Source organism: Monodelphis domestica, chromosome 6 (genome assembly GCF_027887165.1).
Source record: "Monodelphis domestica isolate mMonDom1 chromosome 6, mMonDom1.pri, whole genome shotgun sequence".
NCBI lineage: Eukaryota > Metazoa > Chordata > Mammalia > Didelphimorphia > Didelphidae > Monodelphis > Monodelphis domestica.
Window position 1 is genome coordinate 178,367,731 of NC_077232.1, and position 17,717 is coordinate 178,385,447.

Genomic DNA, 17,717 nt, shown 5'->3' on the forward strand with positions numbered 1-17,717 from the left:
TAATAGGAATAGAAGGGTCATTCCTCAAAATAATAAACAGTATATATTTAAAACCATCAGCAAGTGTCATCTGCAATGGGGACAAGTTAGAAGTCTTCCCAATGAGATCAGGAGGGAAGCAAGGATTCCCATTATCACCTCTATATTGTACTAGAAAAGCTAGTAGTACCAATTAGAGAAGAAAAAGAAATTGAAGGGATTAAAGTAGACAATGAGAAAACTAAACTATCACTCTTTGTGGATGAAATCCTAGAAAATCACCTAAAAGGCTAGTGGAAATAATCAACAACTTTAGCAAAGTTTCAGGGTACAAGATAAACCCACAAAAATCATTAGCATTTTTATATATTTCCAAGAAAATTCAGCAGCAGGAGTTAGAAAGAGAAACTCCTTTTAAAATCACTCTAGACAATATAAAATATTTAGTAATTTATTTACCATGACAAACACAGGAATTATATGAACACATCTATAAAACACTTTTCACACAATTAAAACTAGATCTAAATAACTGGAAAAAAATAACATTAATTGTTCATGGGTAGAAGGAGCTAACATAATCAAAATGACAATCCTAACCAAATTTATCTATTTATTCAGTATATCTATCAAACTACCAAAAAAACTTTTTTTATATAATTAGAAAAATTATAACAAACTTCATCTGGAAGAATAACTGATCAAGAATATCAAGGAAAATAATGGAAAAAAATGTGAAGGAGGGGGGCCTAGCAGTACCAGATCTTAAACTGTACTATAAAGCAGTGGTCATCAAAACAGTATGTACTGGCTAAGAGATAGAAGGGTGTATCAATGGAATAGACAGGGATAAATGACCTCAGCAAGCTACTGTTCAATAAACCCAAAGATCCCAGCTTCTGTGACAAGAACTCACTATTTGACAAAAACTCCTGGGAAAATTGGAAAACAGTATGGGGAAAATTAGGTTTAGATCAACATCTTACACCCGATACCAAGATAAATTCAAAATGGATAAATGACTTAAATATAAAGAGTGAAATAATAAATAAATTAGGTGAACAAAAAATAGTATACCTGCCATATCTGTGGGAAAGGAAGGAATTTAAGACCATGTAAGAGATAGAGAACTTTGCACAATATACAATGAATGTCTTTGATTATATCAAATTAAAAATTTTTTTGCACAAAAAAACAATGCAACCAAAATTAGAAGGAAAGCAACAACCTAGGAGAACATTTTTACAAAAAACTCTCTGACAAAGGTTTCATTTCCTACATATATAAGGAACAAAGTCAACTTTACAAAAATTCAAGCCATTCCCCAAACAACATGTCAAGGAACATGAATAGGCAGTTTTCACATGAGGAAATCAAAACTATCAATAAGCACATGAAAAAAAAAAGTGTCCTAAATTCTTCCTTATTAGAGAAATGCAAATTAAAACAATGCTGAGGTATCACCTCACACCTAGCAGATGGTTGGCCAATATGGCAGCAAAGGAAAGTGATAAATGTAGAGGATATGGCAAAATTAGGACACCAATACACTGCTAGTGAAGTTGTGAATTGGTTCAGCCATTCTAGAGGGCAATTTGGAACTGTGGAAAAGGCTTTTAAAAGACTGCCTGCCCTTTGACTCAGTCATACCACTGCTGGGTTTGAACTGCAAAGAGATAATAAGGAAAAAGGCTTATACAAAAATATTTATAGCTACGCTTTTTGTGGTGACAACAAAATTGTAAAATGAGGGACTGTCCCTCCATTGGGGAATGACTAAACAAATTATGGTATATGATGGTGATGGAATATTATTGTGCTGAAAGGAAAAATGAACTGGAGGAATTTCATGTGAACTGGAAAAACCTGCAGGAATTGATGCAAACAGAAAGGAGCAGAACCAGGAGAACATTATATACAGAGTCTAATACACTGTGGCACTATCGAATGTAATGGATTTCTCTACTAGTGATAATATATACAATGATCTAGGACAATTCAGAGGAATTTATGGGAAAGAACATTATCCACATCCAGAGAAAGAACTGTGGGAGCAGAAACACAGAAGAAAAGTGTGATTAAATGGGGATATGATTGGGGTTTTGAACAATTATATATATGAGTGGGGGAAATAATGAATCATATAATCATGGAAAAATACTCTAAATTTAAAAACAGGTTCTGTGCTTGACATTGAAGATACAAAGATGAAAAGGAACACTATTTTTACTTCAAGAAATTTACATTCTCCTAAAGAGGATACTATGTATATACAAACAGCTATGATACAACTTTGGACAATCAAGTACATTGAGGAGTCTAAAAGGAATGAGCTGATTGGCTCAGATGACCTGGGCTGGGCTTTGGCAAAAGACAAAGATTTCAATAATCAAAGACATTAGAGATGGGGGTGGAGGAAAGAGTACATTGTAGACATGGGATACTGACCATGCAGATAGATGCACAGAGAAAAGAGGGAGAAGGCCAAGAATAGAAAACAATATATAGCCCAATTTAGCTGCAGTGTAGAAGGGTCTTGGTTTTTAACTACAAATTCGACTTACAAACTCATCTATTATAGATTGACTGGACGTACACCTACCAAAAGAAGCCTAGTAATTATGTGAGCACAATTACAAAGCACTTTTCACACAAAATTAGATCTAAGCAATTGGAAAAACATTAATTATTCATGGATTGGCTGAGCCAATGTAGTGAAAATGGCAATCCTATCTAAATTAATTTACCTATTCAATGTTATACCAATCAAACTACCCCACATTTTTTCACAAAATGAGAAAAAATAACAGCAAAGTTGATCTGGGAAAATGAAAAGTGAAGACTATCAATAGAATTAATGGAAAAAAATTTGAAGGAAGAAGGCCTGTCTATACCAGATATCAAACCACACTATAAAGCAGTAATCATCAAAACAATCTGGTACTGGCAAAGAAATAAAGTGGTGGATCAATGGAAGAGATTAGGTAATGAATATATGGCAATGTGTTTGATGAACCCCCAAATCTAAGTTTTTGGAGAAAGAACTCATTGTTTGACAAAAACTGCTAGGAAAAGTAGAAAGCAGTTATGGCAGAGATTACAATATGGCAGGAAGATGATATATGTAACTCCAAAGAACTTTATCATTATTAAAACAGTTAAAAGGAGTCTACATAGTCAGAGGGCTTGAGTATAAGTCAATTATGTTGGAATGATCTCTTAAAAATAAAAAAAAATGAAGAAGTAAGAAGAGGGATGGGGAAAGGAGGTGAAGTAGAATAGAGAAAATTTTCTCACACAAATGAAGCATGCAAAGAAAAATTTAAACCTCACTATAATTGAAATTGGTTCAAAGAAGGAAGAACATATATACCCACTCAGTTGGGTATAGAAATCTATCTTACCCAAAAGGAAAATAGTAGGGGAAGAGTATAAAATATATGGGGCAGGGAGAAGAGTGGGAATGGTAAAGGGAAGAGAAGAATAGGGGAGGCAATGATCAGAAGCAAAACTTTTGAAGAGGAACAGAATATAAGAAGACAGTGTATTAAGCAGAAGAAAATTGGATGAAAGAAAATATACAACAATCATAAATGTGACTGTGAATGGGATAAACTCAGTCAAAAACTAGAAGCAGATATCAGAACAGATTAGAAACCAGAATCCAACAATATATTGCTTATAAGACACACTTAAAATAGAAAGACACATACAGATCTTAAAATAAAGGGCTAGAGTAGAATCTATTATGGTTTAGCTGAAATTTTTATAAAGACAGCAGTAGCAGTCATAATCTCAGGCACCAGAAAATCAAAATTAGACTTAATTTAAAGAAATAATCAGGAAAACTACATTTTGTTTAAAGGTACTATAGACAATGAAGTAATTATCAAAAACATTTATAACAAGTTCCTCTGATAAAGCCTTATTTCTCAAATATATTGGGAACTGAGTTAAAATGATTTTTAAATTTTTTAATGAGATTTTTAGAAATAATAAATAAATCATTTTAATAAAAAAATTCCCAGTTGATAAATAGCCCAAGGATATGATTATATAGTTTTCAAAAGAAGAAATCAAAGTTACTTAGAGTCATATAAAAATACTCTAGATTACTATTAAAGAAATGCAAATTAAAACAACACTGAGATGCCACTTCACACCTATATAAATGACAAATGCTGAAGGGGATGAAAAAAATAGTTAGGCTAATAAACTGTTAATAGAGTTGTGAGATGATCCAACCATTCTGGGGAAAATTTTGGAACTATGTCTGAAGGGCTGCAAAATTCTATGTATCATTTGGCCCAGAAAAGCCACTACTACTAGTTCTACACATCAAAGAGATCAAAGAGAAAGGAAAAAGACTCATATGTACAAAAATATTGATTCCAATGCTTTTTGTGGTGGCAAAGAACTGGAAATGGAGGGGATGCTCATCAATTGGGGAACAACTGAACAAGTTGTGGCACATGATTGTAATGGCATATTATTGTGCTATGAGAAATGATGAGGAGGTGGTTTCAAAACAAAGTATGGCAAGCAAGACCTTTGTGAATTGATGCAAAGTGAATTGAGAAGAACCTGAAGATTACTGTTAACAATGCTAGCCAATGCTGCAATGATGATCCATTGTGAAAAATCAATGCAATGATCCAAGACAATTTCAAAGGACTCATGATGAAAAATCTACCTCAATTCACCACCAGAAAGAGACCTAATGAACTCTGGGTACAAATTGAAATGTATTTTTCTTTTCTTTTCTTTTCCTTTTTCTTTGTTTTTTCCCCTTTTTTCTTGTTTTTTTTTTTTGTGTGTGTGTGTGTGATTTGGCTAAAGGGAGATGTATTTTACATGATTTCATTTGTATAATTGATAAAATTTTATTTGTCTTCTCAGTAGATGGGAAGTAGGGACAGAATCTGAAACTAGCTTTTAAAAGAAAAGAATTTTCTAAAATAAATTTTAAAAAACTTTAACGGAGAAATGGAGAAATTCCATGTGGATTGGAACAACCTCCAGGAATTGATGCAAAGCAAAAAGAGCAGAACCAGGAGAACATTGTACACAGAGATTGATACATTATGGCGCAATCACATGTAATAGACTTTTCTATCAGTAGCAATGCAATGACCCAGGACAATCCAGAGGAACTTAGGAGAAACAATGCTATCCACATCCAGAGAAAGAACTGTGGAACTAGAAATGCATTAGAAAAATATATGATCGACCACATAGTGCAATAGGGATATGATTAGAGGTTCAATGTTAAAGAATTGCTCTACTGTAAATATGAATAACATGGAAATAGGTTTTGAACAATGATACATGTATAACATAGTGGAACTGCTTGTTGGCTTTGGGAAGGGGGAGGGGAAAACTGTGGGGGAGGGGGAAATCATGCATCACATAACCATGGGAAAATATTCTAAATAAAAATTTTAAAAAAACTTTAATGTAAAAAATAATTTAAGTCACTTTGTCACCTGGTTAGTCACAGAGTGATGAATTTTTTAATTGTAACAATTCTTAAAAACTGTCTACTACATTATAGAAGGGTTTCATCTGCATTGGTAGAAGTAGTATCCATCAAGTAGACTATAAGCTTCATGAGGATGGGAAGCATCTTATCTTTATATTTTTATCCCCAACTTAGGACAGTGCCTCACACTTTAGTGATATTTAATAAAGTTTGTTGAATTGAATCGACTGTGCCAATGAAATAACAGATCCTTAAAACGTCATATAAACTTAACATATTTCATAAATACTAAAATCATTTGTAATAAAGGCCATTTGGTTTTTTAACGATCTTGAATGGGGTCCTTATAATGAATTTTTCAGTAACATGATTGTGTTATAACAAGATTATGACATGGTATTCAGGCAAAAACTCGTCTATAACAAAGCTATCCTTTGTATTATAAGATCATGTTATTCATGAGAATTGTGCGTGTATGTATATCTAAGATTAGTTAACATTGTTAGCACTGATTTTTAAAGAGCAATCACAATTGGATGGATAAAGAACATAGATTCTCTCTGATGTTGTACATTATTGCTTTTCTTAGGAATAGATACTGGACCAATGATTTCATTGGCATTTGAAACTCCCAGGTGAGGAAAATCCTTCTACCAAAGAAGTTTGTCAATTTCTTTGAAACTCAATGGGTCTTGAACTTTTTGCAGGACCCTTTCACATCCTAAAAAAATTATTAATGACTATGAGGAGCTTTTTGTTTATGTTATACTATGTCACTTAAATTTGATATCTTCCATTTTAGAAATTAAAACCAATAAAATTTTAAAATATTTATTCATTTAAAATAACAATAAATCCATTAGATGCTAACATAAATGTAGTTAAATTTTTTTCTCTAAAACTTACATTTTCCAAAACAAAAAAAATTTAAGTGGGAATTGTGACATTTATATATTTTTTCAAATGTCTTTAATGTCTGACTTAATATAAGACATCTGGATTCTCATATCTGCTTCTGCATTCAATCTGTTGTGATATGTTATTTTGGTTGAAGTATATAAAGAAAATCTGGTCACAGATATGTAACTAGAAAAGGGAGGAGTACTTTAATAGGCAAATAATGCCTGAGTATTGTTATAAAAATAGTTTAGACCTCCCAGATCCCCTGGAAAGGCCTCAGGGACCCGCAAGAGTAAATGGACCACACTTTGAGAACTTCTAGTCTACCTGCCAAGACCCACAGTAACTATATGCACACAACTACAAAGCACACTTTATAGAAATAAACAGATCTAAATAATTAGAGAAATAGTATTTGTTCATGAGCAAGTCAAATCAGTCTGATGAAATGATAATACTACTTACTTACTTTAAAAATTCTATGGCATACCAATCAAGCTACCTAAGGATTACTTTTTTGGAGCTAGAAAAATAATAAATGTCATCTGGAAGAACAAAAGATCAAAAGTCTAAAGGGAAATAATGAAAAAAAGTGGGAAGGAAGAGGGTCCAGCAAATATTACACTATATTACAATATATTAATCATCAAATTATTTGTTGCTGATTAAGAAATAGATGAACTGTCAATCAATAAAAAATATGATAAACAACATTCTGAAGCAAACATAGAGTCCAGGCTGATAAATTATAAGGTTCCAATTACTAGGAATTCAATATTCAACAAAAATTGCTTTGAAAACTGGAAGTCAATCAATCAGAAGCTAAGTATACCAGTGTTGGTGAAACTTTTAACAGATCCCTCAGGTGGGGGGTAAGAGGACACACACATGCCATGTCTTTGCTAACTCGGCAACTTGTGACAGAATACACTACAATAAGCTCCAGATGAGTACACAATTTAACTATAAAGGATGACATCATAAGCATAAGAAGAAATTGCCTTTTAGATCTATAGATAAGAGATGTTTTTGACCACACACAAAAAAAGATCACAGAAGATAAAATGAATAGTTTTAATCACATAAAATTCAAGGGGGGTTTTGCAAAAAAAAAAAATAGCAATAAGGGTTTAGAAGGGAATTAAAAGAATTAAAGGGGAATCAAATAAACAGGAGGAAATAGAATAATTTTCTCTTATAAAAATATTTAAGGAAGTGATTCAAATTTAAAAGAATAAGGGGGGCAGCTGGTTGGGTCAGTGGATTGAGAGTCATGCCCAGAGATGGGAGGTCAAAGGTTCAAATCTGGTCTTGGATATTTCCTAGCTGTGTGACCCTGGGCAAGTCATTTAACCCCCATTACCTACTCCTTACCACTCTTTTATCTTAAAACCAATACCCAGTATTGATTCTAAGATGGAAGGTAAGGGTTTAAAAAAAAGAATAAGAACTATCTTCCAATAAATGAGTAGTCTCATAGTCAGAGATATAGGCTGTTAAAAAGATATGGAAAAATGCCCCAAATCACTAATAATTTGAGAAATGCACATTTAAGCAACTCTGAAGTCCCATTTACAGATTGGCTACAATGAACAAAAAATAAAATGGCAACTGTTGGTTGTACTATGGGAAAGAAGATAAACAGTGGTGGTGAAGCTGTGAATTAGTCTAGCCATTATGGAAAGAAATGTGCTAAGTAATGTAAACTTTTCATACCATTTGACTTAAAAATGCCACTACTATACATCTCATGAGATCAAAGAAAGAAGATATGCATGAGAAATATTATGGTAGCTCTGCTAATGGTGCAAAAATACTGCAAACTAAGAGGTCTTCAACTAAAGAACAGTCGAATAAACAATAGTATTTTAATGAGATAGAATCCTATTGTGGCATAAGAAATGATGAAAGGGATTATTTCAGAGAAACCTGGGAAGAAGCCTATGAAGTGATGAAGACATTGTAAAGACAAATAGTTTTGAATGACTTAATACTTGAGCAACAGAGAACAGATGACCAAAGTCTTCCTAATCCCAAGGCCAGCTCTTTATCCATTACATCACTCTGCCTTGGGTAAAACATATATACAAACCTATTTGCAAAGTTTTTTGTTTGTTTGTTTTTTTAATGGTGAAAATGGAGGTAGAATCAAGCTACCCAGGATGAAGTTTTAAATGGTGGATAGAGTCAGGGATTAGGGCAATCACACTAATTTTTATGAATCTAAGGATCTCTCTAAGGGCAAAAATTTCTTCTGAAGAGTTCAAGAGAATTTTTGGCATTATTTCAGTTTTATGCACATGACTGAGTTAGAACTCCTTTCCCTTAGTCTTACCAGATGTGTGTCAGTGGAGTAGATGGCACATTCTCCCAAAAGAGTACTCCAGTTTCTAGAACAGGGCTTGCCACACACATAGATACTTAATGGGAGAGAAAAGCCTGTTGATTGACTATCCTCACTTTTCAATGATGATTTCAAATTCTACAGGAATCAAAAACATGCTTTCAACTCCTGGCTAAATATCCCCTTCTATAGTGTGGGAGGGAGATCCTATCAGAGAGCTGTTTATTCTATAATAAAGTCCAGAACTGAACATCTTAGCTATAGAAACAAAGATTTAGACTTTGGGGCATCAGAAGGAAGGAAAACTTTCCTTGTTCCCTCTGACCCCCTCATTTCCAAGTTCTTAGTTCTTTCCCAGTAGTCAGTACCGATTCTCTCTTCCCCATAGTCAGGGCCAAGGGGACCAAAAATCTTATAGGCTGTCTGCCACAACCATTTGGTAAAGCTCCTGGAAACACTCCACATGCAACCCATATTTAGACCTGTAAGGTGCAAGTGCTGGAACTAGCCCAGCTCCCATCTCTGTGAAGTGATCTGTTATTCCATGAACAGAGATGAGGTGTTTCTCTGGGACCACCATTACACCTGTTATGCTTTACTGAAACTCAACCCACACATTTCTCACTATGCTCACTTGGGGGCCTGGTTAGCCCTGCCATTTTGGGGGTAGGGAAGACTAAAGCACATCCCTCTCATATGGGGGGTAAATATCTCTTCCAAAGGTCCATGGTGGTCTGGGGGTAACCCAACTTGAGGGGCTCTGTTGAGGGGAGGGGAGGAAAGAACCCCATGCTTTATGCTTTAATTGACAAAAAAAAATCATTTGGCAACATTTTTTGTTTTCAACATCAGTGAAATGTGGGCTAACAGTGTTCTTACTGTATTCTTGCCTGAAAGTAATCACTTTTCTGTACTTTTCCTATGACAAATTTATTTTTCCTATATGCTTTTATTGGCTAGCGCCACTGGCAATGGCTTGACTGACAATGAGCCAGAAGATCTGAGTTTGAGGAAAATGCACGGAGGGCCTTAAAGCCTTGGCCCACTGGTGGATAAGTTCAGAGAAGAAGTGATGCCTTCAAGCACAGTCCTGTGTGTGTTAGCCTCACCTACCAGCCAATACACACTTCTGACACTGGATGGAAATGCTGTGCTCCAGACCCTCAGGCAGCCCAGAGAGGAGCATCAAGTTAACTCTAAAAATGGTCTAAAGTACAGGGAAATGAGGGTAGTCAATGCTGGGTCAATTTAACAATCACCAGTTTCTGTTTTCAAATTCCATTCCTAATAAGTAAAGAAAGGCTTGCTAAGTGACAGTGCATTTATTACAATCAACAAGACTTTAAAAAGAAGGAGGGTCAGGTGTTCCCAAACTTTTTGAGCTTAAAGATCCCTTTGTAACATAAAAAACTTCAAGGACCACCCCCCAACCTAATAGTCATTACTATTGATCTTTGGCAAAATGAACAAGGATAAAGTCATTGTTAATTCAGTGACACCTTTAAATGAACTGTCACTTTATTCATCACAACTGTACCTGTAGACCTTTAGGAAATAATAGCATGTACAACTTCCTTCTCTTGGTAGAGAGGTGGAGGAATACAGCTATGGAATGTTGCATACACTACCTAGGACAGTCTCTACAATTGTTCAGTTGATATTGATAAACTGTTTTTCTTTGTTAAAAGGGAGGACTTATTGGGAAAAGTGGCTATATCTGGAAATGAACAAAATGTGGCATCAAGCCTTATGCTCATCAATTGGGAAACAACTAAAATAATGTGATGTAGGAATAATGTAATATAGAATTATTGTGAACAAGAAGTAATAAATGATTCCTTATTACAAGGAAAAGTTTCATTGGACAGATCCATCTTTGGTAATGACTGAGTGTTGAAAACAAAAAATCAATAGCTATTCATTGGGATATGGATAAATAAATATGATATAAGAAGGTAAACAATATTATTATTATTATATAGTAAGAAATGACCAAATATCAGGAATTCAAGAAAACATGGGAAGATTGTAGGAACAAGTGCAGAGTCAAGCCCAAAGAATGGTATACAGCCTAAAAATTTTTAAAAATCAGTAAAGGAAACCAAATTGAATAACTAAAAAGCCAAAAAAGACCCTGGAGAACAGATGATAACACATACCTTTATCCTCATAGGACAGAAAAGGAGAACTGATAGAACAAAATATTCTATACATTTATGGTCAAAATTGCTACATCTGGCATTTTTATGGATTTATTTTTCTGGTAACAAGAATGGATTTACTTCCCAAGGAGGGGAAAAGAATGGAGATATTAACAGAAATAGATTTGCTAGAAAAGCAAAATATATCCATTACATTCATTTATCAAAATGTTTAAAAAATAAGTGACATAAATATGCGCACAATATATTATTCATCTGTGGAAGAAAGGTCTGTTAATTACACTGAGTCAAGATTCATATTTAATTGACCTTTAAAAGATATGGAAATGGCATAATGCTCATTGCATATGGGGACTGTAGTCTTTACAATGAATAGCTCAATGGCTCCCCATGACTCCATGGTTCACAGATTGGGAGCCACTGGAATAGTTTATTCAGCTTTTTTTTTCCAATCCACTAATCCAACTGAAAGACATATTTGCATCATAGCCACTATTTTTAATTTTATCTCATGTTATAAGCCTTGATCTCTTGAATATCAGAGCTGGAAGAAGCCTAGTTGTTGTTGAGTCATTTTTCAGTCACATATGATTCCTTGGGGGTTTTCTTGGCAGAGATACTGGGGTGATTTGCTATTTCCTTCACTAGCTTATTTTACAGATGAAGAAACTTAGACAACCAAGGTTAAGTGCCTTGCCCATTAAGTATCTAAAATTAGTATGAGTCTTCCTGACTCCTGTGCTAGTGTTTTATTCACTGTGCCACTTAGCTGCCTAGGGAAGAAGTCTCAGATATCATCTATACAAAAAAAACTCTATTTCACAGATGAAAATACTGAGGCCCTGAAGTGGAATGACTTGCCCATTGTTACAGGGTATAAGTGAGAGAACCTTAGTTTCCTTAGTCCCATCCCCCTGCTTTTTCCATCACTACATAGCTACCTAATTTCCTCCCATTTCCTCAATTATTTCACTAAGCCCTTACAGTTTACTTTATGGACATAATTTCCACACAATTTTTTTGAGAAACATATCAAAAAACATGATATTCTGACCTAAAATAAGAATGTAGTAGCTTGTTCTTAGTTAAGATTTTCATTTATATAATTTAATAATCATTATTATTGTTCAATTGGATGTTACCATGGGGGAGAGGGAGAATCTCCTTTTCTTTCCATTTCAATACCTGTTATTGGTGACCTAGAACCCTTAATCACGAGATAGGAGGAAGAGACATAGGGACAAGGGGAAAAAAGGAGAGAGATCATAGAATGAGCTTTGGAGATGGGTGGGGATATTTGAGAATGTCTAGTGCACAGGTACTTAACCTGGAGTCTATCAATTTCTTTTTCTAATATATTTTAACATTTTGATAATTATATTTAAATGTAATTTGTTTTGTCTGTGATTCTATATGTTTTATTCTATGTATATACAAATGTTCTGAAAAGGAGTCCATAGACTTCACCACAGATTCATAAAGTGGGAAAAAGCCAAGTCACCAAAAAAAAAAATAGAAGGAACTAGTGGAATCTCTTGATTTTATAGTTGAGGAGACTGAGTCACAGAGAGGCATGATAACTTGTCTGAAGTCACACAGTTGTTATTATATGGGCTGGAATTAAAACAAGGCAACTGGGAACCATTGCCAGACCACAATTCGATACTACTGCTCTGAATGGTTCCTTCTGCCACTGAGAAAACCTTCTCAACTCTTGCTTGCTTGTTTCTTTGGTGTCTTTAGAAATACTTTGCTTTTCTGTCACTTCTAACTTCTATTTTTCTTTACCCCTCCCATAATGGATTTTTTCATTTGTAAAGTCATTTTGTTGAACTTTTTTTCATCCAGTAATGCTATTGCAATGCCTTTTTAAAATGGCCACTGGTTCAAAACAAATTCAACTTGATTTGCAAAATGTTTATTGAACACTTACCCTGTGCCCAACTCTGTGTGGGGTCCTGCAAGGGGAGAGAAGAGAAGCATGAGACATGGTTTCTCCCTGCCCTAGAAGAATTTACAATCCACTTGTGGAGACAAGACCAACACACCTGAAGCAATTAGAAAGTAATAAATGGCCATCTGAGGCATAAATGACAATGTGGAACTGAGGGTTAAATGGTAGAGACTTGGCTCAGAATGTCTCTGAGCTGCTGTTCAAAGATGGAATGCCTGGGAGCATTATCTATATTCCTGAAAAAGGCTCTCTGGACCAAGTGGAACTTGGACTGGGCTTTGAAAGGCAAATAAAATGAGAGCCCAACAGAAGGGGTTTTCAAGTGAGTGGAGGAGTATAACAAAAGATATGGAGATAGAAATTATTATTATTATGAGTTGGACAAGGGGCACTGAATAAACAGGGTTAGTGCCAGGAGTAAAACTGTCAGAGGCATAACTAGGAATGTGGCAGCCAAAGAATGCACCACAGATCAAATTTGGAGCGAGGGGGACAAAAGGTACCCTCAGTGGATAAAGGGATGTAAAAAAGAGTCAACAAAAAAGGGGGAAAACACAGAAACTCCAGGACACTGATAAAAGGTCAAAGCTTGGGAGCAGGGGAAAATAGCAGAATTAGATGAGGAAGAGTTTATCCCAGAGTGATATGGTAGCTTCCTATTTTAACTAATTATCCTCCCTAAGAAGGTGATAAAGTCTAATATTTCTACACAACTAAAGGACTTGCAAGTGCCCTGAGTGCTCTCTAATTTGGAACACTGAATCAAAGCTCCATTATGCAGGCTTAGTTCTGGCGCTGGGATTTATAGAAAATAAGGCTGGATAGACATGGCTGAGGCAGCCTATGAAAAGTCTTTAAAGCTAAGCAGACTTGACATGGTTGGCAGTGGGGAACCAAAAGAGGGAAGAGATTTCGTGAAAGTGGCATTTAAAGATCACTCTGGCAATGGTAGACAAGGTTGATTTGAAGGAAGTCAGATTGGTGGTAAGGAGAGCAGTTAATAGACTGTTTAAATAATCTAAATAAAGAGGGTCTGGACCAGCATGATAGTCAAGGGCATAGAGACATTTCTAAAAAAAAAAAAAACCAACAGCAGAATTTGATGACAGTTTTGTCTCTAGGCAGTGGGGAAAAAAGAGATGAAGTGAAAATAACTCCAAATTTTTCTACCCTGGGAGATAATGGTGACAACAATGATATAAACAGACAAGTTGGTTTAAGACATGTTGAAGTTTAATAACAGAATCTGGTTTTCTGTATGGGAAACATGTAGCAATATACATAAACCCTTATTTATCAATGGAAAATGAATTCATTTCAATAAGATAAACAGTTAATTTTCTATGGTAATAGTAACCTGACTAAACGTGTTTAATCTCATCTGATCTTGGAAGCTAAGCAGAGCATCATGGCAGCACAGAGGATAAAAAGTTGGCCTCAGAGTTGGGAAGACCTGAGCCCAAGCCCACCTCTGATGCATTCTGTATAACTGTGGACAAATTATTTAATCTCAAGTGTCCCCGGAAACTCTCTGACTCATCATGCAACTGGCTGTGTGACTGGACAAATCTGATCTTGGAAGCTAAGCCCCAGCTATGTATGCTTAATACTTGGTCAGAAGACTGCCTAAGAATATCCACCAATGTGGGCTTAATAGAGAGACAATTCTCTGATCAATTGTGCAAATAAAATTGTTCTTCTCAATCTCCCTCCTTCTGTAGCATTTGACAGTATTGATCATCATCTTTTGGATTTCTCTTCTGGTTCTCCCCCTACCTGTCTGACATCACACATGGCTGCATACAGAAAAGTATGAGGCTGCATGCTGAGAAGAAGGTTTCATCCTTGTCTCCTGCATGGCCAGGTACAGTAGCCCAGGATAAAACATTTGCTGTATTATAGTGTAGACACTCTGTACCGGAGGTCTGTAGGCCAAAACAACAGAATTCTGGCATAGTGTCTAGTTCTGGGACTTCCGTTAGGCCATTAAGGGATTGTTGACCTCACTTCCGGCCAGTGGAGCAGGGAGAAGCAGAATGCTGTGGGGGACACATCTCTGGGGGCCCTGTGATCGCCATTACCAGCAACCATCATCCAATCTACTGTTCTGGGGTGTTGTGAATTTCTAATTGACCATCATTAGTGAGATAAGTGAGGGGGAGACTGTGATAGGTGAGGGCCTGTGCAATGGGTGCTGTTTCCTGCCATTAGAAATAGCGGCAGCCATCTTAATATACATACGGAACGCCATATTGCATCATAATGCAGACTCCATTTCACCACTATTTCTGTTATGCATCCTTATTAACCCCTATTTTTGCTTATTAACCATGCCCTTTCCTAAAAGATAGTTACATGTGCCATCTTGTGGTCAGTTAACCTTGTTAACCCCTAATTGCCTGCAAGGCTAGCAAGCTATCTATAATTCTATCTTCTATCACTGCCCCCCTGATGGAGAACCCAAAAAATAAAAAACCAAGGTTAAGTAAAGGAAGTGGTAGTAGCAGTAGCCAACCCTTTCAAGAGACATGGACCAAGATATATGGCATTATAGAAAAAATAGCAGATTATTTTGCTTTCTATGTACTGAAACGGTAGTAAGCAGAATGTGAAATATAAATAGACATTTTAAAACTGATCATTCCCAGCTCTTGAAAAAAAGTGAAGATGAAAGGAAGGAATACATTTCCAGGCAGCTACACCTTTATAAGAGCCAATCTAATTCCATCCTTAAATGTGGAAAAGGCTCTACAAATTTAACGTCTGCAAGTTTGAGCATTGCTCACTCCATAGCTCAGCATGCAAAAGCACTCAGTGAGGGAGAATTTATTAAAGAAACTTTCCTAAGATGTGCACCAGTTCTATTTCATGGTATGCAGAATAAAGATGTAATTATTAAGAGAATATCTGAGTTACCACTAAGTAGAAATATCATAAAAGACCAAATAATGAGACTGAACACAAACATACATCAATTAAAGAGAGACATAGGTAATTGTAAATATTTTTCGATCTCTCTTGATGAAACTACTGATGTCACATCACATGCTCAGTTGGCCATTATTGGTTGATATTCTGATGGTCTCACAATGAGAAAAAAGTTGATAAAGTTAGTACCAGTGCCAACAAGTACATCAGGAAGCAAAATATGTAAGTTTGTTTTACAAACATTCTGTTTTATAAGCATTAATATCTCTAAAGTTGTGTCAGTAATGACAGATGGGACACCAAACATGGCGGGGGGGGGGGGGAATCGGATTTGTCAAATTGTTTACAGAAGCTGTTGGATATCCACAATTGTGCCTTTTCATTGTATTATCCATCAGAAGGCTTTATGTGCCAAGTTAATTTAATAGCTGCTCACCCTCTTCACAAGCAAGAATTTTCTGCACTTTTACTGGAGGTTGATTCCACCTACAGTGGACTGCTGATGTACAATAATGTAAGACGGCTGAGCCATCAAAGTTCTTGAGCACTTTGTGGAGTACTTTGAAGAAATTAAGGTATTTCTTGAGGATAAGGATCTGGGAAACTTTCCTCAGCTCAGTGATGATAAGTGGGTCAACACCCTGATGTTTTTTATACATCTCTCTGTTCATATTAATGAACTGAACTTAAAGTTACAAGGTTTTGGCAAAAAGTATTGATGTTATGATTGGATACATGAAAGCTTTTGAAAGTAAACTTAAAATTTTCAAGTGAGATGTAGAAACTGAAACTATTTTCCTCAAGTAACAAAGTGTTTTGAGGTCAGGACAGCTGTACAAAATGAAATTGAACCCTTGCTTATAAAGTACCAGCATGTTTTAGACTCGCTACTTGAACAGTTCAGTGATAGATTTAATCAATTTAGAAGCCTAGAACAGACCAGGAAAATAATTAAGTATTCTGCTATAGTAGTCTACAGTAGTTTGGAATTAAATGATTTCCAATGGATGCAAATTGATGATTTGGAGACCCAACTTGCAGAATTTCAAGATGACATCTGGGCTCAGTTGTTGTTGACTTGCGGTCAAAGCTTGAGAATCTGGGAAGATGCCTCTTGGAGAATCAAGAGGAGTGCCATTATGATTAGGAAATTTGGAGTGCCTGGAACTGGTTACCAGCCACTTTTAGCACCCTGAAAAACATAGCAATGGCTTTACTCACAAATTTTCCCTCTATGTACTTTTGTGAGACCTTATTCTCAGCATTAAATAATATCAAAACCAACAAAAGAAACAGATTGACAGATGAAGTTAGTAGCACATGCTTGGGCTTGAAGTGTACAAAATACCAACCTTCAATTGAAGAGTTAGCCATTGAAATTCAGCAACAAAAAAGTCACTAATAGGCAGGTTAGTTAAAGAATCCTCCTTCCCCTTACTTGTCTTACTTCATGACACCCCACACAAGTTAAATAATATCAAGGCCAACAAAAGAAACCAACTGACAGATGAACAAAGAAGCCACTAAGCAGTTAATAATTAGTTTTTATAATTAGTTTTTGGTTTATTTAAATACAGTTACACATTATAATTATATATTTTTGTCATTTAAACTATAAATATTGTGAAATTATGGCTTTATTCTCAAAGTGACACACTACCCAAGTTAAACTTGGTTTTTTGGTGAATTTTGACACACCAAGCTCAAAAGGTTGCCCATCACTGGCCTAGAAGAAGACATTTGGAACTAAATAATCCATAAGAAATAAAATTTAAAATGTTCAAAACAGAACTTTATCTTTTCCTCCAAATTCTACCAAGTTTCTGTCCTTACCATTGAAGGGTACCAATCTCTTCCCAGTCACTCAGGTTTGAAACCTTGGCATCATCCTGAATCCTCAGGCTCATTCACCCCACATATCTATTTAATTGCCAAATCTTTTCTTTTTTCCATCTTTCTAATATCTTT